The sequence below is a fragment of the Ovis canadensis genome, chromosome 13 (genome assembly GCF_042477335.2).
Source record: "Ovis canadensis isolate MfBH-ARS-UI-01 breed Bighorn chromosome 13, ARS-UI_OviCan_v2, whole genome shotgun sequence".
NCBI lineage: Eukaryota > Metazoa > Chordata > Mammalia > Artiodactyla > Bovidae > Ovis > Ovis canadensis.
Genome location: NC_091257.1, coordinates 88,317,479 through 88,338,744, shown reverse-complemented (window position 1 = coordinate 88,338,744; position 21,266 = coordinate 88,317,479). Strand labels below are relative to the sequence as shown.

General features: G+C 47.5%; 1 protein-coding gene across 10 annotated transcripts in view; it reads right to left on the bottom strand.

The window, feature by feature from the left end:
• The window catches only part of PKIG (cAMP-dependent protein kinase inhibitor gamma), a 98,130-nt gene that overhangs the window by 25,650 nt on the left and 51,214 nt on the right, over positions 1–21,266 (bottom strand). The window contains exons 1-2 of one of the 10 annotated variants that reach the window (XM_069548618.1): positions 8,071–8,572; positions 2,976–3,171 (exon numbers count right to left, since the gene is read on the bottom strand). The exons of 4 other annotated variants lie outside the window; for them this stretch is intronic. The gene's annotated coding sequence lies outside the window, so the exon portion shown is untranslated. Of the gene's footprint in view, positions 1–2,975; positions 3,172–3,479; positions 3,676–5,476; positions 5,612–8,070; positions 9,153–21,266 lie in introns of those variants that run through there. 5 more of the 10 variants (XM_069548621.1, XM_069548620.1, XM_069548616.1 and 2 more) reach the window with 5 other exon arrangements.

Genomic DNA, 21,266 nt, shown 5'->3' with positions numbered 1-21,266 from the left:
AAGAAATTCAGGTACTATGAAGAGCAATACAGAAACAAATTAATAAATAATAGATTAGGAAAAACATTTGCAACACATATGGGATCTTTAATATATAAACACATTAAGCGCTCCTACATGTGGTTGAGAAAAGGCAAACAATTCATAGGAAAATGGGCAAAGGAAATTCACAGATAAGGAAAATGAAAAGATCGGTTAACACGCAACAATGCTCAATTTCACTGAAGAATATACAGAAGTAAGATGCTATTTCCCCATCAGCCTGGTCACAAATGAAACAAGAGAGATGGAGGGAGAGACGGACAGAAGACAGAATTCCTAATACTGGCAAAGATTTAGGGAAATGAAAGTACTCACATATGGCTGCGGGGAATGTAAACTGTTAGAACTCTCTGTAAAGTAGGATTATATTATCAATCAAAATATCAGGTATGAATACTTTTTAACCCAGCGATACTATTTTTGAAAACATAATCTATAAAAGTAAAAAGCACCAGTGAAGAAAGATATGTACATGAAGATAGTTAACGCAACAAGATTTTTAATAGGAAAAAAATGGTAGTAGCTCGAGTATCTGCCAAAGGAGAACTGGTTGAATATATTGTGGTACCTCTCTAGATGTACAGCCCTGAAGTTATTTAAGAGTGAACTGGATTTGTACCTACCCAGGATGTATTATTTAGTGGGAAAAATAAACTGTAAAATAACAAAGTACAATCCCACTTCTGGCAAAACACGATAACCACACACATACACACAATTTCCATGTACACGGGAGCTCGGAGAGAGGCAAGGAAGGATATACACCAAGCTAACCACCCTGGTTATCTCAGAAGGATGGAAATGGGGAGCAGGAGGAGAGGGGAGACTATAAACTCTCTCTGTATACATCTTCAAATTGTTCAGTTAGTTCCAATCAGCACATGCATCTCTAGGGGAAGTCAATGAAGAAAGCAAAAACAACAACAAAGAAATAAACACACGGGAGCAGAGACGTGCAGTACAGTGAACTGTGTCACATACTACCCGCTTATCTCTACATGGGATAGTTAACCGCACTTCCTCTCACTTTACATGGGATAGTTAACTGCACTTCCTCTCACTTTACATGGGATAGTTAACTGCACTTCCTCTCACTTTACATGGGATAGTTAACTGCACTTCCTCTCACTTTCTTTTTCGGTCAGATAGACCAGGTCTTCCAACCTATCATTTTAACAGCTGGAAGACAATTTATCTAAAAAGCATTTCTTTTGGCCATGCCCTGAGGCATGTCGTCTCTTAGTTCCCTGATCAAGGATCGAACCCACGCCCTGAGCATTGGAAGCGGCCCAGTTTTTACCACTGGACCTCAGGGGAATCCCCTGGAAGACATTTTTAAAAGCTTCATGAGATGGGGAAAAGCTGCACTTTTCCCCCTAAGCATTTATGTGTTTTATTTTAAAGGGGAAATTTTTTTTACTTAAAAAAAAAAAAAAAAAGCCCCCTTTTAAATATCCACTGCCCTGCTCAGGTGGTGTGTGGGCTGGTTCTGCAACGTTGGCTGTTTTCTGCGGCTCCCTGCCCCTAGTTACCTTCCTTCCAAACCCCAAATAAATGTACTCCCAGGCACCTATGTCTGCCGGGAATCAAGGCCCAGCAAACCGCAGCAGCTCTGCTCACAAGGCTCTCTTGGCCTCCAAGCAGATTCTCTGGCTTCGCTATCAAATGGGTCCTGGAATCCACAGAAGCAAAATAGACTGTTTTGTAACCCATTCTGATGGAAGCAGAAAGGAAGGAGATGGTTTATCCCAGTGGATGAAACGAAAGAGAAAAGAGGAACAGCACTCACAACAAGCTCTTGAAGGCGAGCCACTTAGGTGGAATCTGCCGTTTCCAGGTTACCTGGAAGGGTACACTCTGCCCTTTCCTGGTGCCATGCTTTGCTTTTAGTTTATTTCATTTCATTAATAAGAAATCTTTCGCTGAAATAATAATGAAACCGCATGTGTCTATAACACTTTGTATTTTACAAAGCACTTTACGATACTTTATCTTTTTTGATCTTCACAATGGCCCTGGGATCAGATCAGCCTCATTCTCCTTTGGAGATGAAAATGAGGCCCAGAGTAGTTAAGGATCTTGTAAGGTCACACAGCAAGTTGGTGACAGAATGTCAACACAAACTCTGGTCTCCAAACCCAAGTCCAGTAGGGAGCTCACAACTGAAATCAGAGAGAAAGGGAACTAATAGGCAAGCCAATGAATGAAAACACTGGCTCTTGGGGGTACCAGATTTTTCCTGCCCCTTATGAAAAAAATTAGACCAGGAGGACTATTCTATGCCACCTCAGGGAGAAACTTGGTGCATACGCTGGAATCCAGCTGCTGAGGAAGACGAGGACAGTCCTTCCTGGGTCCTGTCCTTGTTGCCTCCATCTCCTCCTCTTCTCTCTCGCTTTCCCCTAGGCTTTAGCTCCACTGGCCTCCTTTCAGTTTCCCAACATTTCCGCCTCCAGCCTTTCACTGGTGTTCCCCTCTCTACCTGGAACAGTCTTTCCCACGACGCAGCACCCTTGCGCCCCAGCCCCCTGCTCCCGCCTTAGCTCTCAGCATAACCGATTCCTCATCTGGGTTCAAACACCACCATCTCTTGCGGCAAACCTGCTCTGTACCACACTCCCCTCCACATCCCTCACTCGTCCTGGGTATTTCATGACACCACTATCAGTCCTGTATGCCACATGTGAGGAGGGACCACGGCTGTTCTGTGCAGCTCTCTCCAACTATCACCTTGCCCAGTGCCTAGCAGATATTAGGTGTTCAATAAACACTGGCCGAATACACGAAAGAGTTACTGAAATGAATCAAACGCTCGGCTTAAACGCTACTCTGTCAGGCTTCCATAGCACTATCCCTCTCTTGGGGCACATGATCACACACGTTAAGAGTTTTTCTTCCTATCAGGCTGGGAGCTACTTACAATTCTCACTTACCCTGGTATTGCCGACAGCACCTTGCCCATAACGCTGAAAACACAAGGGTTCTTAATGATGGATGAATTCACACATCCGTACAGGAAAATACAAAGGAAAGCTGGGGTCCTTAATCGACGGCAGACCTGGTTTCTCCTCTGTCCAAGGGGAGCGCAACACAGAACCTGAGCACCTCTCAGATACGCAAACAGGGACTCTGCCAGGGAGAGAGTAAGAGCTCAACTCCGGATGCAGTGGGTGTGAACCTAAGAAGGGGATGGGGGCAAAACCCCGGATTGCTAATGGGAACTTACACAGGCGAAAACTTCCCAGTGACTAACTGCAAATGCGGATCAGAGACCTAAAAGATTCATGGTCTTTGACCTCAGCACGCCCTATTTAAAAATCAGAGAACTGAAATCACTGCGTGATGATTTCAGTATGTTTTTCTGTACTGTCTAGCTTTTCCTTTCCGTGGTGGCGGTTTAGTCATGAAGTCGTGTCCCACTCTTGCAACCCCTGTACCTGCCGGGCTCCTCTGTGCATGGGATTTCCCAGGCAATAATAATGAGCGGGTTGCCATTTCCTTCTCCAAGGGATCTTCATGACCCAAGGACTGAACCCATGTCTCCTTCATTGTAGGCAGTCTCCTACGTTGCAGGCAGATTCTTTACCGACTGAGCCACCAGATTCAGCTTATCCTTCTGTGAAGGTGTTCTAACTTCGTAATCCGGAAAAAAAAAAAAAAAAAAAAAGCCAAAATAAGTGTTGTAAAAACAAACCAACAGAAAGTGTAGTGGTGATTTTAGACAACAGAATCACCCATCCCTAGGATTCTGTGTCTTCTAAGTTGGGGCCGTGGCATTTCCATGACGAGTTCCTTTCTTTCCCCTGAAACCCTGGGGGATAGGAAGGTGCTGGGGGTGAAGGCTTCAGCAGGAGCAGCTCTCATTTCTTAAGGCAAGTGCTGGCACGGCTCTGGGCGTCAGGAAGTGGAGGGGAGTGTGGGGGTAATCAACCCAGCTCAGGATCAGGGTCTCGTTCACCTGCTGCTGATCCGCCGTAATTATTCACTCATCTGCCTGTCTTCGCGATGCTCTGAGAACTACACCAGAGCAGCGGCTGTCTCTTCATCAGCCTGTTCCTCGAGGCGCGTGCTCTCAGTGACCACCAGCCCTCAGCACGGCTCACTGACTGGCAGGGCCCACGGCCATACAGTACTAAACACAGTAACAGACCCAGGTCCTTGGGACATAGAATGCATTAGCAACCAAATGCTTCATTATTCGAGTGCCCTGAAGGTCCATTATTCAGTTCGGAAGAGCCAAGTTGAAGGACAGCAATTTCTTGGAAGATTAGAGGCTACTTTTACAGTTAGGAGATGTTGGCTTCCTCCGGTCAGAGCGGATGCGTTTATCATCAGCAATTCAGAATCACTTAGCGCGGCAGCTGAGTGCAACTCCCAAAGAAACCATTCTTTGAAGGGGCAGTACTTCAAAGTTTTCGTGAGGCGTTTCTGAAAGATTTCCAGGAGGTAGTGAGCTCAGCCTTGGGTCCTGATTGATGACTTGTTTCCGAGAACCTTAGACTATCCACGTCTGTCTCCACTTAGGAATCACTCCTGGGCGCTCGTGAAAGCGCCTGGCGGAGTGGACTGGGGGAGTTCAGCTGCCTGTCATGCTCAGAAAGGAACGCCTGCCACCAGCTTTTCCCTTTGGTCGCTGGGTGGGCCGGGGGCCACTTCAGCTTCTGGCCTCAGTACTTCAGTGGGTGACAGGAAATGATGCTGAGGCTGGGCCACCCTGGTGGGGTTGGGGGAGCGGAGGGTGTGCGTGTGCGTGTATGTGAAGATTGAGGAATTCAGAGATGACTTCCAGCTCCTCACACAAATGCCATCCTGGGCCTGAGGGGCCAGGGGACGTCAGCTCACATCCTAGGATGTCAGCTAACGTTCTCCTTCTAGAAACCATAAAGCAGTTAGTCCTGAGCATGTATTACTGAGTCAACTAAGTGTGTTGTGAGCTTTAAGCTGCTTTGTTCTCATGGCACCCCTGCCTGCCTGCTAAGTTGCTTCAGTCGTGTCCGACTCTGCGACCCCGTGGACTGTAGCCCGCCAGGCACCTCTGTCCATGGGATTCTCCAGGCAAGAACACTGGAGTGGGTAGCCATTCCCTTCTCCAGGGGATGTTCCCTGGAGATCCAGGGATAGAACCCCCATCTCCTGCACTGCAGGCAACTTCTTCACTGCTGAGCCACCGGGGAAGCCCCGAAACCCCCTGAGGTAGGTATAATTGTGACCCCACATTTCTGGGAAAAGAAGGGGAGTGGGGAGGAATCTCTCCGAGATGGCTTAACCTCTCATGGAACCCTATGAGAGGTGACAAGGACTGGGGACGCCAGCCAGCCCGGGGGCCACAAATACAAGTGCCACAGGGGCCAGGCACTAGGCAGAAGCCTAGAGAACACTAGACAGGCTGGGCAAGCATTCACATTCAACAAAAATAAAAATGCAAACCAGGTACCTGTCTCCCAGGGTATCACCTCCTCCTCACCACCACCTTAGGAGACAGACGGACTTTTTAAGCAGCTGAAGTGTCGGGGCCCTGGGGGCTCGAGGTCCTGGGTGAGGCTGGGGCGGAGGACCAGTCCCTCCCATTGCCTACACCCTGGGGGCGGTGCCCTGGTTCACTTTCAAAGGGCTCAGCTGCTGGGAGGAGATATGCTGCAGCTCTCAGACCTGCCAAGGGGCTTCATGAGCCCTCCAGCCCACCACAATCTTAATCCAGTCAGTCAGTTCAGTCGCTCAGTTGTGTCTGACTCTTTGTGACCCCATGGACTGCAATACGGTCTTAATCCAGTCTTAAATACCGCATCTTCCTAGGGTTAGGGTCTCTGATAGGCTCTTAAAGAGAAGAAAAACCCTTCAACTGCCAAGACCTGGAGGCTTGGAAACTCAAAGTCCAAGACCTGAAAGCTTCTTTTGCTTTTCTTTGTATTTTGGCTCTGGCCAACCTTTCCCTGCAATGCCCACTCCAGTATCCTGGCCTGGAGGATTCCATGGACAGAGGAGCCTGGCGGACTGTGGTCCATGAGGTTGCAGAGAGTCAGACATACCTGAAGTGGCTGAGCGCCCACGCTGACACCCTGTTTCCCCACAGCGGTGCGGGCTGTGTCGAGGTGAAACGGAGAGGGGAGGGAGGTGAACAGAGATTTCCCTCTCCTCTTCTCCCTCCCTTTGGCCGAGCTAGGGAGTGGGACAGCGGGCTTGAAGTTGAAGTTGAGTATGACGTGTCTCCTCTGTGCCCATGTCCCAAGCTCTCTTCCAGGAACGAGGAGACGGGGCCTGTGGTCCAGCGCAAGCAGTGAAGGGATGTCACGCCAGCACAGCTCAGGTGCGACTCCCTGGTGGTCAAGAGGTCAGGATTTGGCCTCTCACAGCTCGGGTAAACATAGGAAGGAGTTCAGGAAAACACGGGAACATACAGTGGAGAGTTACCCTGTCGGTGGAGTCGGGAAATAGTGACACTGACCGCCTGGTATTATGTGAAAGGATGAGCGTAACACAGAGCCTGGCTCTCACCAGGCGCTCAATCCTTACTGTTGGTTCTTTTTCCTCCTCGCTCCCCGATATACATGCACATACACTGAGGATTTCTCCTTCCAGAACACAAAATCTGACAAAACTTAAACTCAGCAAGTAACCACAGTGCCTATTTTGTGTCCTCTTTTAGTTCTCCTAAAGGCACCAGTTTTCACCCACTCCGGGATGCTGGCAACCAAGGGCCCTTTGTTCCTCGAGCCCTAAGGGTTCTCCTCAAAGGGGAAAGGGCTTTGGTGGTTTCTTTCAGGCTGAATTTGGGAACACAGCTGACCCTTGAGCAGCACAGGGGTGAGGGGCACCGATCCTCTGGGCAGCTGAAAATCCAAGTGTGACTTCACAGTCGGCCCTCTGCATCCACGTGTCTGCAGCATCCCGGGCCTGCATCCGTGGATTCAACCAACTGCGGATCCTGGTTCTGTAGCGCATTATTTATGGGAAAACATCCGCAGGACAGCGGACACTCACAGTTTAAAGCCGTGTTGTTCAGATGGAGTGCTCATCTAGTTTTGCCCCTCATTTAGGTACAAACAAGGGAACTGAGGTCCAGAGAATAAAACACCTGCCCAGGGCCCCAGAGTTTCCTTGGATGGCCTTTCTGTTATATAGTGGCTCTTGCTTTTTAAAAAAAAAAAAAAAAACCTGGAGGCTTTCTTCTTTAACTGTGATTTTTCAACTATTTTTACCTGCGAGGAGGGTGAGTGGCGCACACACAGCACCTGCAAGCTTTGTGTCTCCAGCCACCTGAGAACCCTCGGCTCGGCCCCCGCGGGTACAGCCCCCTCCCTTCCTCTCTGCACTGAGCGGCTCCCTCGGTTTAAAATCCTGAGGACAGAACCCAGCAGAGAAAATGCCCAAGGGCTTACACAGTCTTGTTTATTTTCTAGGAATAAGCAGCACATTTTTTTTTTTTTTTAAGGAAGCAATTAAAAGATCAGAAAACCAAAGGTAACATTTCTGTCTTGGAGTTTCCTAGGCAGTTCCTGCAGCACTGGGCAGAAGTGATGAGGTAACGTCATGAAATCTAATCGTCTCTGTATCTTAAACTGAAAATACCTCCTGCTGCCTCTGAGAGCGGCAGATTATGAGTAATTCTCATCTGCAGAGACATTTCTCTCTAGAATGTTTAAGATTTTGGGGGGGGTCCCACCTTGGTCATCAGAAAAATAAATTAAGAAAAGTTTCCCCAAACACCAGTTTCTAAGGGAGGATTTATTTCCTCATCTATATTTGGGGAAAGGAGCTGCTTTTAAAGCCTGAGCGACTCTGTCCAAGTTCTTTGGGAAACAAAGTAAGACAGCGTTTGACTGGAGCCCTGTCTGTGAGCCTTGAAGTTCAGACTCTAGCCCTAGGCGGTTTCAGACAAAGCCATGGTTTTCAGAGCAATAATATATCATAATATAAAAATAGACACTTGGTGACCAACAGGCTGGAAAGCAAACTCTCCGGAGAGCCCTGCCTCCCAGCCTGCTTCTCTCTGGGGGTGGGGGCGGCGGCGGGGAAGAAAGTCCTACTTACGAGAGCAGAAGAGTTCCTTCCAAGTCCAGCGGTCCTCGGTCAGAAGGGAAGACCGAATTTAAGGAGCCAGCATTTAGGACGCCTCCCTTCGGAGGGTAAGCAAGACTAGCAGAGCAGGCCGGCGGGGGCAGGCAGGCTCTCTCGTGCCCCTCTCTCTCCTAAATGAGATGCACTTCGAGGTTTCAGTGGGTGTTTCCCACGTCTTGGGCCAAGTGAGTCCCCATTTGTTGTAACCCAATGCTTGGCCTGATGATGTCAACCACTCAGCTCCCTGGTTCAGTTTCCACCTCTCCGTCCACAGGCGAGATCTGTTTCCTCCGGACAATGAGCAGCGGGGGCTGTTACTGCATCCCGGCAGGCACATTTGCCTAACATCCTTCCTTCCATTTTCAGCCTCAGTGACAAAAGGCTTCCTATCCGCTCCCTGGGCCAGGGCTCCGGAGTAAATCCCTCTGCCTCCTAGTCACTGCTGACCGTGGGCTGATCCAGTTTGCTGTGCCGTGGTCCAGCTCACTTCTTGGATGTATGACAACGCTAGTTAGGGTGGGGGAGCTGCACGCCACCACGCCCCCCTGACTCTGTACCATCCCCATCTTTTTTCTTCCTGCTCAGTTTTCCAAGCTGTCGAATTTCTCCCGAAAGTTTCCTAGGTGCATGCTGGACAGAGGGCGCGAGTCTGTCCTTTACTTCGACAGATGGCACATGTCCACGCCGAAGGCTCAGAACGGGCACTGGGCTGTTGCCTGGGAACTGGGCTCTGGTCCCCGACACACTCCTAACTGAATGAAAGACACCACGCACGTCACCTCTCTCTTTGGATCTCAGCTTTCTCATCAATAAAATGAAGGTTTTGGTGTCTTCCACTTCTATAATTCAGTAACGGACGAGCTTAGTCAACAAATTCACCATAAGGAACTTTACTACAAAGTGGCTGACCACAGGCTTGAGGGAGGGAGGGAGGAACCCTGGAGGGGTCAGAGGCTACTGCTCAAGATGCCTGGTTCAGCTCAGGCTCCTTCAACCCCATTTCTGGTGGAGCTGAGCAGTTTCTCTGGGAGAAAACTCCCAAGAATTCACTGAACAAGTCCTGGGGGACATGGAAAGAGGCAGCAAAAACTATGAGATAAGATAAAGCAGAAGAGAATTTAACTGTCCTAAGGGACTAACGTGAAACAGTCGTGGTTACGAGAGATACTAAGTAATCTCCTGTGTTTGAAGAGTGCTTGATAAGAAAGACAAATAAAGCCTCTCTGCTTTGGTGTACAGTGGGAAGCAATGTGACATGTATAGCGATTACGAGCATCAATTTCAGAGCCAGGGGTGCAGCTGCTCTGACTCCTACGTGACTTAACCTCTCTGAACCTTTTTTTTTTTTTAATTGCAAAATGGGATATGAGGGCCTCCATTTGAGGACACCGAGCATGAAATAACACACGAAAGGGACCTGAAGGTATTTGGCCACATGAGTGATGATAGATGGTGGCTCTAACTTGTACACAATCTCCTTTGAGGACTTCCCTGGGCGTCCAGCAGTTAAGATCCGCCTGCCGATGCAGGGAACACAGGTTTGATCCCTAGTCTGGGAAGATCCCATATGTCTCGGGACAACTAAGCCCGTGTGCCACAACTACAGAGCCTACACTCTCGGGCCCGTGTTCCACAACAAGGGAAGCCACCACAGTGAGAAGCCTATGCACCGCAACGAAGAGCAGTCATCACTAGAGAAAGACCAGGCCCAGCAATGAAGGCCCAGCACAGCCAGAAATAAAGAAATAAATACATTTAAAAAAATCTCCTCTGACTCTCACTTGAGGAAAATTAGGTCATTGCTAATCTCCTTTTCCTGGATAGGAAAATGAAACAGAGAAGCTAAGAGACGTGCCCGAGGGCACAGGGCTGAGGATGAGAGGCCCAGACTTGGAAACGGAGTCTTTTAACTCCACCTGAGGTCCGACACAAGCCACGCCACCGCCAGTGCGCCTTCCCAAAACGGTTACTCCACTGCGCCAGGCCCTCAGTTCTAAATGGGATCATCCCCACTTTGGGAAACAGGCAAAGCTTCTTCAAACCAGCGGGGAAGCAGTGGGAGGGAGAGTCTTCCTGGGTTCAGCCAGGCCTGGGACGGGGAAAGGTCGTCAGGCTGTTGGCTGACAGGAAACACTTCGGGCCACTAGGTAAGAGGGGTGCTTACCTGCTTTTCTACCAAAATATTGTGTGGCCTGAGGCACATCTGGGCTTCAGCGGCTCCTCCCCCCAAAGACGCAGACCTGACTTGCCTTAAAGCCATTGGGGACTTGGGAAAGCAGCTTTTCATAGGTGGGAGGAAGGCTGTGGCAGTGTGTGAACAAGAATTTTGATGAGTGCTCAGAAAACGCTGATGTTAATCAGAAAAGGTCCCAGCAAACAGAGTGTGTGTTAGGAGGGAGTGTGCCACTCCGCAGGCTTTGCCACAGGTTGGTGTGAGACTGCGGGAGGACACAGGGGACACCAGCCTGGTCCCCAAGAGACAGCAGAGGTTCACGGATGGGAGAGACCGCTTCCTTCTCGTCCCTGGACCTTCCGCCTGAGTAGGACCCTCGGCCAGTTAGCTTCTTCGTGCTTTGGCTTCCCAGTGGAAAATGAGAATAATAATAGCTTTCCCCCTTCAAAGTTCTTGGGTGACTTACACCACACACTACAAGTTCAAAAATACTTGTAAAAATCAGCTGGCACATCCTAAAGACATCGTTTTCTAAGTCTGACTCAGCGTCACCACCCTCTGCCCTGAGCACGACGTGACAATGAATAAGGTCAAGAATGTTGGGAAGCCAGAGAGGAGGGCTGCTGTTTGTCAGGATGACTAAGGAACAAAGCCTCAGAGCGCCGACTGACGTTCTCGCAGAGACACTCTGCGTGCAGGGCCCGGAGGCGGGGTGGTGCTGGGCTGGGCCTTTATTCCAGGCATCTGAGTGGGCGTCAGGAAGTGAAGCCAGATCCTGACAGGTCAGTCGACTGACATCACCCTCGGCACGCTGAAGCACGGTTTGTCACTTGAACGAAAAATACTAGGAAGGTGCTCATTCATAAAAACAAAGCGAGCGTTCTCCTCGACAACACGCATTCTGTCACGTGAGCCCTGCGGACCGAGTGACCGTCCATCTGTGGCAGAAGCCGCGAAGAGAGGACTGTGGTGGCAGCGGCACACCCCATCTGGCCTCCCCCGACCACGGCAGGGGCCCCGCTACGGGGACCGGGGCCCCGCGCCGAGCTGCGAAACCCCCGCCAGATGCATCCTTACCCGGATCAGCGACTGGAAGGTTATTCACAGTCTTATCCGACGGCTGTGGAAACGCGGGCTGGCCGGCCTGCTCAGAGGGGCCCCGGGAGAAAGTGACGGAGCCTGTGCTCCAAGCTGGGGCTGCCTGGGCCAGACCTGTCTCCTTGAGGCCCTTCCTCTGCTGCCTTCTAAATGCTTCCCTGGGGGAACTCGGTGGACTTCCCCAGCCAGCAGGATTGGCCCCATTTAAGGATAAAGGAAACTGGCAGCTTCGGCGCCCAGGGCTGGCCTGACGGGCCCCAAAACTGCCTTTGATTCCCATCCCCTCACCCCTAGTCCTGAAGGGATTTCTCCTGCTGAATTTTCTAAGTACTTGATCTGTTTCTCTCTTAAGAGACTTATCCTTTTCTCCTTCGAGGCATATTTATATCTGGATAGAGCCTATTCTGCTGTAGAATTTGAGCTTCTTAAGCAAAAGCTGTGTCTAGTATATGAGCATTTTGTACATGTTATAAGATACTTATTAAAATAAGGAAATCCATAAAAAATAAAAACCTGTACTGAATGTTTATCGTATATCAGATCACATTCTAACTGCTCTATATACCTCATTTAATCTCGACAAGGATCCTACGAGGCAGGTATATTTATTATCTCCACTTGACACAGGACAAAATTCCAGACACAGATCACCTGAGTAACTTATTTAGATGTAACAGATGGATATCTGTTGAAAGGAGTATATGAGTGAATAAATTCTGGCCTCCACTAATTACCCACCCTCTGGGCTTCCCTGGTGGCTCAGATGGTAAAGAATCCGCCCACGATCCAGGAGACATCAGTTCGATCCCTGGGTCGAGATGATCCCCTGGAGAAGGGAAAGGCAATCTACTCCAGTATTCTTGCTTGGAGAATCCCCATGGACAAAGAAGCCTGGCAGGCTATAGTCCATGGAGTTGCAGAGTTGGACAAGAGTAACTAAACACGCACGCATACACCCACCCTCTAGTCCGAACACCTGTTGTTAAAATACAATTAACTTTTCACCCAATCAAAGGCCAGTTTCAGCTGTCATGCCATTTCTAACGCACTTATTCCCTATGCCACACAGCTGTAAGTTCCCCTTTTGTCCAGACAAATATAATTAAGAAACATGTGGCCTGAGATTTAATAAATCAAAGTCGATTATCTTTGCTTTCAAATTAGAATCATACTTGCTTATTGTTAAAAAAAAATAGGAAAGTAGAAAAGATCAGGGGGAAAAAAAAAGGAAAAAACGAAGGTGACCCATCATTCTATCACTAGGAACAGCCTATTAACCTCCTGGGGGCACGGACCAGAAAGAACTGCACCGTCACTCAAAGCAGTGTTTGAATTCAGAAACTTAAGTCATTTGGGGGCGGGGGTGGTTAACTCCACAAAAGATGACAAATGTTTGATATACAAACACAACACTGCCCGCCCCCCACCTTTTCCAGCCTTAAAGACCTGCCTCCCCCTAGCAAGAGATGGGTTTCAGATGGGGGCAGTTATGGGAGAGGTGGGATCTCCAACTCTTGAGTTAAACAATCTTAGACGTGTTGGCTTTTAGAGCTGAAAAGAGCATGTGGTCTCCTCATTTCTGAGATGGGGAATGCCAGGCCCCAGCAGGCAGGGGTATTTTCTGAGGCTGAGCAGTCTGGTGCTCTAAGAGCAGGAAGCCTCCATTGGTCTGAAGTGCGCTCTCTCTGACACTGCACTGTTGAACATGCATCTGATTGGCCCCACCATCTTGTTTGTTTTTTTAATACTTATTTATTCTCTTCATTTTTAGCTGCGCCAGGTCTTAGCTGTGGCATGTGGGATTTTTAGTTGTGGTACGTGAAATGTTAGTTGTGGTATATGGGATCTAGTTCCCTGGCCAGGGATCAATCCTGGGCCCCCTGCTTTGAGAGTAGAGTCTTAGCCACTGGACCACGAGGGAGGTTCCCCCACCCTCTTGATTTGGTTAACTGCTACTCAGCCAGCAGATCTGATTAAATGTCACTTCCTTCTGGAGGTCTTCCCTCTGAACCACATGAGCTCCCCCACGTCGGGGTCTCCAGGCACCTTCTGCCTCTCCTCTCATAACTTGTTAACATATGTTATTGTTAACACATGTTACATGTACTGTGGGCACCACAAGGTCAATGACATGTCTCCTTCATTCACTGGTACAGAGCAGGAAACTCAACAAATATTTTCTAAACACACACACATATCCCGGATAGTCCAGGCTTATGTATGTATGTGAAAGTTACTCAGTCCTGTGCGATCCTTTGCAACCCCGTGGATTATACAGTCCATGGTATTCTCCAGGCCAGAATACTGGAGTGGGTAGCCTTTCCCTTCTCTAGGGGATCTTCTCAACCCAGGGATCGAACCTAGGACTCCCACATGGCAGGTGGATTCTTTACCAGCTGACCTACAAGGGAAGCCCAAGAATACTGGAGTGGGTAGCCTATCCCTTCTCCAGCAGATCTTTCCAACCCAGGAATCGAACCAGGGTCTCCTGCATTGGAGACGGATTCTTTACCAACTGAGCTATCAGGGAAGCTTTTAATGCAATTCTTTGATGCTTAAAAAAAAAAAAAAAAAAAAAAAAGTACCATGTCTTCTAAACTTTAAACTTTAAACTCTAAACTTTAAACTTTCCCTCTTGTCAGGTAGAATCATTACAAAAGAAAAAATTTCATTCCAAATAATTTCTAAAAGATGTTCAAGATGACAGAAGATGAAGGCCAGAGCACAGGGACAGAAAAGCACCCGTGGAAATGTGGGAAGTCCAGGGAAGCTCTGGGGCTGGGGACGGCGGGCATCAAGAGGATTTGGGAAGAGGACTGAACACTGGGGGGCCCACTGAAGCCCCTGTGCCAGTCAGCTGCCCACGACACACCTGCAGCGCACGGAGGGTCAGCAAGCTCTGCAGAGCCCCAGGCAGACGGGAGGGCTCTTTGAATAAACGGAATGATCTGCCTTGGGGTGAGCCAGGGCTTAGAGTAGGACAGTGAGCATCCTTATTTTAACGTTTAAAGGACCTTCAGTCTCAGATGCCCTAGAGTAGGATGCAGCCTTCAGGATGATACTGAGAACTTCCAGCAGCTTCCTAGGCAGCGGTAGGGTCTCTGGGGGCAAACAGAGAACCAATTCCGGAGGAAATCAAGGCCTCACTCCTAAAAGGAGGCTTTTATTATTGACTGTAAATGGCAGAAAGAAAAAACTATCACAGGGCATCTGATAAAAACCAACAGCATGACAGAGATTGAAATAAAGAGAAAAGTAGACTCCACCATGAGAAAAAAGATTCAGACAAATGGTAAGCTTTATTAAAAAAAAAATTCTTATGTCTTCAGAGAGATTCTGAAGATCCTGTGTCCATAAAACATAAACAGACAAAAATGGGCTCTTGAAAATTAAGGACATGAAAACTGAAATTGACAAAGATAAGGGCTGGAAAACCTGAAAAGGAAATCTTTCAAAATACAGGGAAAAGAATATTCACAGGGCAAAAAAGGATCTTGATATAGAACAACAATCCAGGAAGTTCGACGTCAGACTAAATAGGAATTCCAGAAAAAGAACAGAATAGAAAGTACAACAGGAAGTTATCTAAGAAATCATAAGGAAAAGTTCTCAGAGACAAAGGGAGACTGCATCTTCAAACTGAAAAGCTTAAAAAGCACCAAGAGGATGAAAAATGACATAGCGTCTTCACCTTTTAGAATTAAAAAAGGAAAAATTGCTACACCTTCGTAGAGAGATTATTTCAATAGAAAAGAATCAAATGGGTATCGGACCTCTTGCCAGCAATGCTGATGCCTGAAGAAAAGGAGAAATGCTTTTCAAGAAAAAAGTTCAAAATGATTTTGGACCTAGAATGTATACTCAGCTAGGCAAAATAAAGACTTTTTCAGAATTGCAAGGACCTAGAACAACTTCACTTGTACACTGTTTGGTCAGTAAACTTCTGGAGGAGAAATTTACCTAAGCAAGGGTTTAAACTAAAAAGTAAGAATTGGGAAAGAAGGATCTAACAAGAGAGGTGAAAGGCATGTCAAGGATGATGGTGATGACGATGAAGCAAGTGGCTTCAGGGCCTGGCTGACTCTTGAGCCCTGGGGACCATCAGCCTGATCCAAGCAGGAAGGTGGAAGCTCCACGGAAATGGACCTCATGGAATTCCTTGACAAGCCTGCCAAAAACTGTACTCAAAGACTGCGGGAAAGTGTGGAAAGACCCAGCATGATGGAACGAGGAAAACTGAGCATGTTAAAGCAGAAGCAGTAAGTCCAGAAAAACCATCAGAAAGGAAAAAAAAAAAAAAAGAATGTTATTGGCTTGGCGGTAAATAATATTTACAGTGCCATAACACTGAAAACACTGAATATGAATTTAACCAAAAAACTGTGCTGCCGGGAGGAAGGGGAGAAAAGAATGTGAGCAGGGCTGAGGTGTCTGAACAAAGGCTAAGGCCTCGTGCACCAGCCAAGGAGGTCAACAGGCAGTCGAAAACAGACAAGTAAAGAAAGAGCATCATGGTTGCATATGGCCCTTGCTTGGATCCGGTTTGAAAAATAAATATTTTGAGTTCATCAGAGATCTTTGCTAATAATAATGGATTAGTTATTTTATTGTATAATAATGGTAGTATAGTTTTTTTTTTTTTAAAGGACTCCTTATTTTCTTAGAGATATATGCTCGGGTAGTTATCGATGAAATGTTGTCTAGAATTTATGCCCAAATTATCTGTGAGTAGGGGGAAAATGGCCACTAGCACAGATGAAACAAAACTGGTCATGAACCCTAGGGCTGAGTAAAGAGTGTTCCAGGACAATCCACTACACTATTCTATGATAACATGTTTGGAAGTGAAGCCGCTCAGTCGTGTCCGACTCTTTGCGACCCCATGGACTGTAGCCTACCAGGCTCACTCTGTCCATGGGATTTTCCAGGCAAGAGTACTGGAGTGGATTGCCATTCCCTTCTCCAGGGGATCTTCCCGACCCAGGGATCGCACCCGGGTCTCCCGCATTGTAGACAGACGCTTAACTGTCTGAGCCACCAGGGAAGTCCGATAGGATGGAAAGAACTTACTATATTAAGGAGTCAAAATCAGTCATTCAGAGACAAGGAAAGGATCAGATGGCGCCCATGAATCCATCCCTAAGTCCACCCTTTCATGTCTCTCCATTTTCAACATGTTTGAAAATTTCCACATAAAAAAATTCACAAGAGAGAGAGATAGCTGTATATTACTTAGATAGAGGGAGAGAAACACTAGAACAAACAGCTAACAGGATCAAAAGTGTATGCTCTTGGGAGCAAGATAGGAGGGAAGGGAAGAAGGAATGGGTGCAGGGGAGAGCTGTTTTCTAGTGTAAGTTTAAAATGGTATTTGACCTTAAAAAGAACAAAGCAAAACTGTGTGCATGTGCCATTTTGACATTTTTTAAAAACATAATAGATGGCTTCCCTGTGGCTCAGTGGTAAAGAATCCGCCTGCCAATCCAGGAGACACGGGGTTCAATCCCTGATCTGGGAAGATCCCATATGCCATGGGGCTACTAAGCCTGTGAGTCACAGCTACTGAGCTTGTGCTCTGGAGTCAGGGAGCTGCAACTACTGAGCCCCAGGCTTCACCTACTGAAGCCCTGGAGCTTGTGCTCTGCAACAAGAGAAGCCGCACTCCAGCGCTAGAGTAGCCCCTGCTCGCCGAAACTAGAGACAAGCCCTCACAGCAGTGAAGACCCAGCACAGCCGAAAATAAACAGATAAGATAAATTTTAAAAATGTTTAAAGTAATAGAGGTCATTTTATTTAGAGAAACGGAAAACGCTAGCAAGCCTAAAAGCAGAAAAATTAAATGGCTACGCCAGGTGAGGAGGCAAGCAGTACACTGATGCCTTTCTGGACTCGTAGGAATTTTTTTTTTATAATAATTTCATCACTTCAATTTTTAAAAATGTTATCTATTTTTTACCAGTTATTGCCATGAGCATTTTGCAGGGCTTTTTGGTAATCTCAACATCTACAGACTGAAGCTGTTACTCTAGGTGAAGAATCCTCAAGTGGCCAGAGTGAATATCTCCACATGAAACGTAACACCACCAGGATTTTGCTATTTATCTATTATCTGCCATTTGTGAGAGCTGGCGTAGAGGTTAAAGCGTCTGCCTGCAATGTGGGAGACCTGGGTTCGATCCCTGGGTCGGGAAGATCCCCTGGAGAAAGAAATGGCAACCCACTCCAGTATTCTCGCCTGGAGAATCCTATGGATGGAGGAGCTTGGTGGGCTACAGTCCATGGGTCGCAAAGAGTCGGACACGACTGAGCGACTTCACTTTACACGTGTTATTTCTAATCTTCACAACACCCCTACAAGGCAGGTATTGACATGACCATTTTACAGGTAAAAAGACTGAGGCTGCGAAGCACTGGCTCATGGGCTTGAGGTCACACGGTCCACAAGGCCAGGCTGGGGAGCCCCTTTCCACTTCCCCACCTCTCCTTTATAGCCTGCTGTTCAGTACCATTCTGAAAATACTGCTACATCCACTTGCTCATCAAGTCCATGAAACAGGACTATCCTTACCTGACAGATGAAGAAACTAAAGCTGACAAAAGTTGGGTAACTTGCCCAAGGATCCCAGGATTCCTGATCCTAGTCTGGTCCTTGCTAGCATTCCTGGCCCCTGTGCCCTCACCAACAAAATGTCAAGATCTTCCTAGGCTCCTTGTGGGCATCTGACATGAGAGCCATGGCTGAAGCCGGGATTCTAAGAGAGAGAGAGACTTATTTTTTCCAAAGGAAGTAGAGTAATAAACTGTGGAATGTCCTCAGTTGCTCTAACAGCAGCATTTTGCTTGAGTCCCCAATGGAAATGTCAGCCGCCCGCCTGCCCGTCTGCCTGGCACACGGCGGGACAGCTGCTGGCATCGGCCCATCGCGGTCCCGACCACCGCACGGCTCTTCTTAGTTCCGACAGAAGGAAACGAGTCGTGTGTGCTTCTGCCCTGAAAACTGAACGTCTGTGCCGCCTCAGTCTACTTCAGTCAACAGCCAGGTGGTCCCAGGGCTTTTTAGAGCTGCCGGGAATCTCAGGTCTGGGCTCCTCTGGAGCAGAGGCAGGTCTGCAGAGATGCAGGACAGGCAGGGGCGGGGTGGGAAGGGAAGGTAGGGAACTGAAGGGCCCGAGGATGGGGCACCCCCCCATCATTTCAAGCCCTGGGTACCGCAGTCGCTGATGGCAGCCCAAGAGTAGGACGCAAGCTTCTGCTGCTCCCCGGGCAGCTCTGGCATCTGAACAATGACTGAACCGCAGCTAGGAGGGGAAGAAAGCTGTTTACTTGAGCTCAAACTATTTATAGCACCAGCAATCTGCACATATTTGGATGACAAATCTCTGGGCTTCAAGTAAGCGGTGCTTTGCTCCTGGACAATTTCACCGAACACATTCCTTCCCCACGCCACCCCCCAGACTATCCCCCCTCACCCAATCACGAACACATGTTGCCCTCGGGATGTTTTACTTAAGTTGCTGAGTGAGTTTAAAAAGATCATAAAAAGAAATCGCATTTTAAGAACTAGTGACGTTTAATCCATTTGTCTACGGGTTTAAGCTACACAATATTATTCTAAGGCTTGAATCAGACATTAAATTCTAATACCATGTGACTGCTATAAAAAAAAAAAACTGAAATAAAAACAGGACCTGAATGAGGTCTGTAATTTAACATGTGCTGTATCATTTAACGTTGCAGCTCCAAGCTTAAGACCTACGAAGAGAATGTTTTTTATGACACAGTTTTGTAGGTTGATGAAAGGCTTTACTGAACAGATCCACAAACAATATGCAATCATAGATTCATTACAAACAAACAAAGGAGGTCTTCTTACCCACCGACTCTGGGGCAGAAGCAGATGTAGGGTTCAGAGCTGGGCAGGCCTCCTCCCCTGGCCGCCAAGCAGGAGAGAGTCTGACTGTAACAGAAAGAGGTACGGAGCCCTCTGTGTAGGTTTAACTCACAGGAGGTACTAGATCCTTGCCAACAAATTCGTTTGGAAAAACCAGCTTATCTCTAAAAGCTGCCTTGTTTGTATAGTAAAAGCGATGCTTGATCAGCCATCTCCCCTAGCCAGGCAGTGCCTAATTCCGGAGGAGGAAAGTGGCGGTTGATCCCCATGGATATTGGCTAAAACGCTGGTAGCGTCCAGTCCTGTTACACGGTGCAGGCAGGAACTGGCACAGAGAGAAAGGGCAGGGCGAAGGGAGGCTCAGAGTATAAGGGCTGATGCTGGACCATTCACCCAGGGAGAGGGGACAGAAGGGATTCCTCGGAGGTATCAACTGGTTTTCTTATCTTTTCCCCCTGCCTGTGAAGCTCATTAGAAGATGAACAGAAAGGTCTCTAAGACAATCTCTTAACACCCCTTTTTAAAATCAGGAGAAAGGTGCTGGTGAGGGTGAAGAAAAGAAACATGTCTATACACAGAGGGAGTGGAATTTTAGGAAATTTTTTGCTGGTCAATTTGTCAGTATTTAGTCATCACCAGATGGTCAACACCGAAATCAGATTGATTATATTCTTTGCAGCCAAAGATGGAGAAGCTCTATACAGTCAACAAAAACAAGACCAGGAGCTGACTGTGGCTCAGATCATGAACTCCTTATTGCCAAATTCAGACTTAAATTGAAGAAAGTAGGGAAAACCACTAGACCATTCAGGTATGACCTAAATCAAATCCCTTATGATTATACAGTGGAAGTGAGAAATAGATTTAAGGGACTAGATCTGATAGAGAGAGTGCCTGATGAACTATGGACGGAGGTTTGTGACATTGTACAGGAGACAGGGATCAAGACCATCCCCATGGAAAAAAAATGCAAAAAAGCAAAATGGCTGTCTGAGGAGGCCTTACAAATAGCTGTGAAAAGAAGAGAAGCGAAAAGCAAAGGAGAAAAGGAAAGATACAAGCATCTGAATGCAGAGTTCTAAACAATAGCAAGAAGAGATAAGAAAGCCTTCCTCAGCGATCAATGCGAAGAAATAGAGGAAAACAACAGAATGGGAAAGACTAGAGGATGAGTACTCTTGCCTGGAAAATCCCATGGATGGAGGAGCCTGGTAGGCTGCAGTGTGTGGGGTTGCTAAGAGTCTGACACGACTGAGCGACTTCACTTTCACTTTTCACTTTCATGCACTGAAGAAGGAAATGGCAACCCACTCCAGTGTTCTTGCCTGGAGAATCCCGGGGACGGGGGAGCCTGGTGGGCTGCCACCTATGGGGTCTCACAGAGTTGGACACGACTGAAGTGACTTAGCAACAGAGCAGCAGCAGCAGCAGCAGAGATTTCTTCAAGAAAATTAGAGACACCAAGGGAACATTTCATGCAAAGATGGGCTTGACAAAGGACAGAAATGGTATGGACCTAACAGAAGCAGAAGATATTAAGAAGAGGTGGGAAGAATACAGAGAAGAACTATACACAAAAGATCTTCACGACCAAATTAATCACGATGGTGTGATCATTCACCTAGAGCCAGACATCCTGGAATGTGAAGTCAAGTGGGCCTTAGAAAGCATCACTATGAACAAAGCTAGTGGAGGTGATGGAATTCCAGTTGAGCTATTTCAAATCCTGAAAGATGATGCTGTGAAAGTGCTGCACTCAATATGCCAGCAAATTTGGAAAACTCAGCAGTGGCCACAGGACTGGAAAAGCTCAGTTTTCATTCCAATCCCAAAGAAAGGCAATGCCAAAGAATGCTCAAACTACCACACAATTGCACTCATCTCACACGCTAGTAAAGTAATGCTCAAAATTCTCCAAGCCAGGCTTCAGCAATATATGAACCGTGAACTTCCAGATGTTCAAGTTGGTTTTAGAAAAGGAAGAGGAACCAGAGATCAAATTGCCAA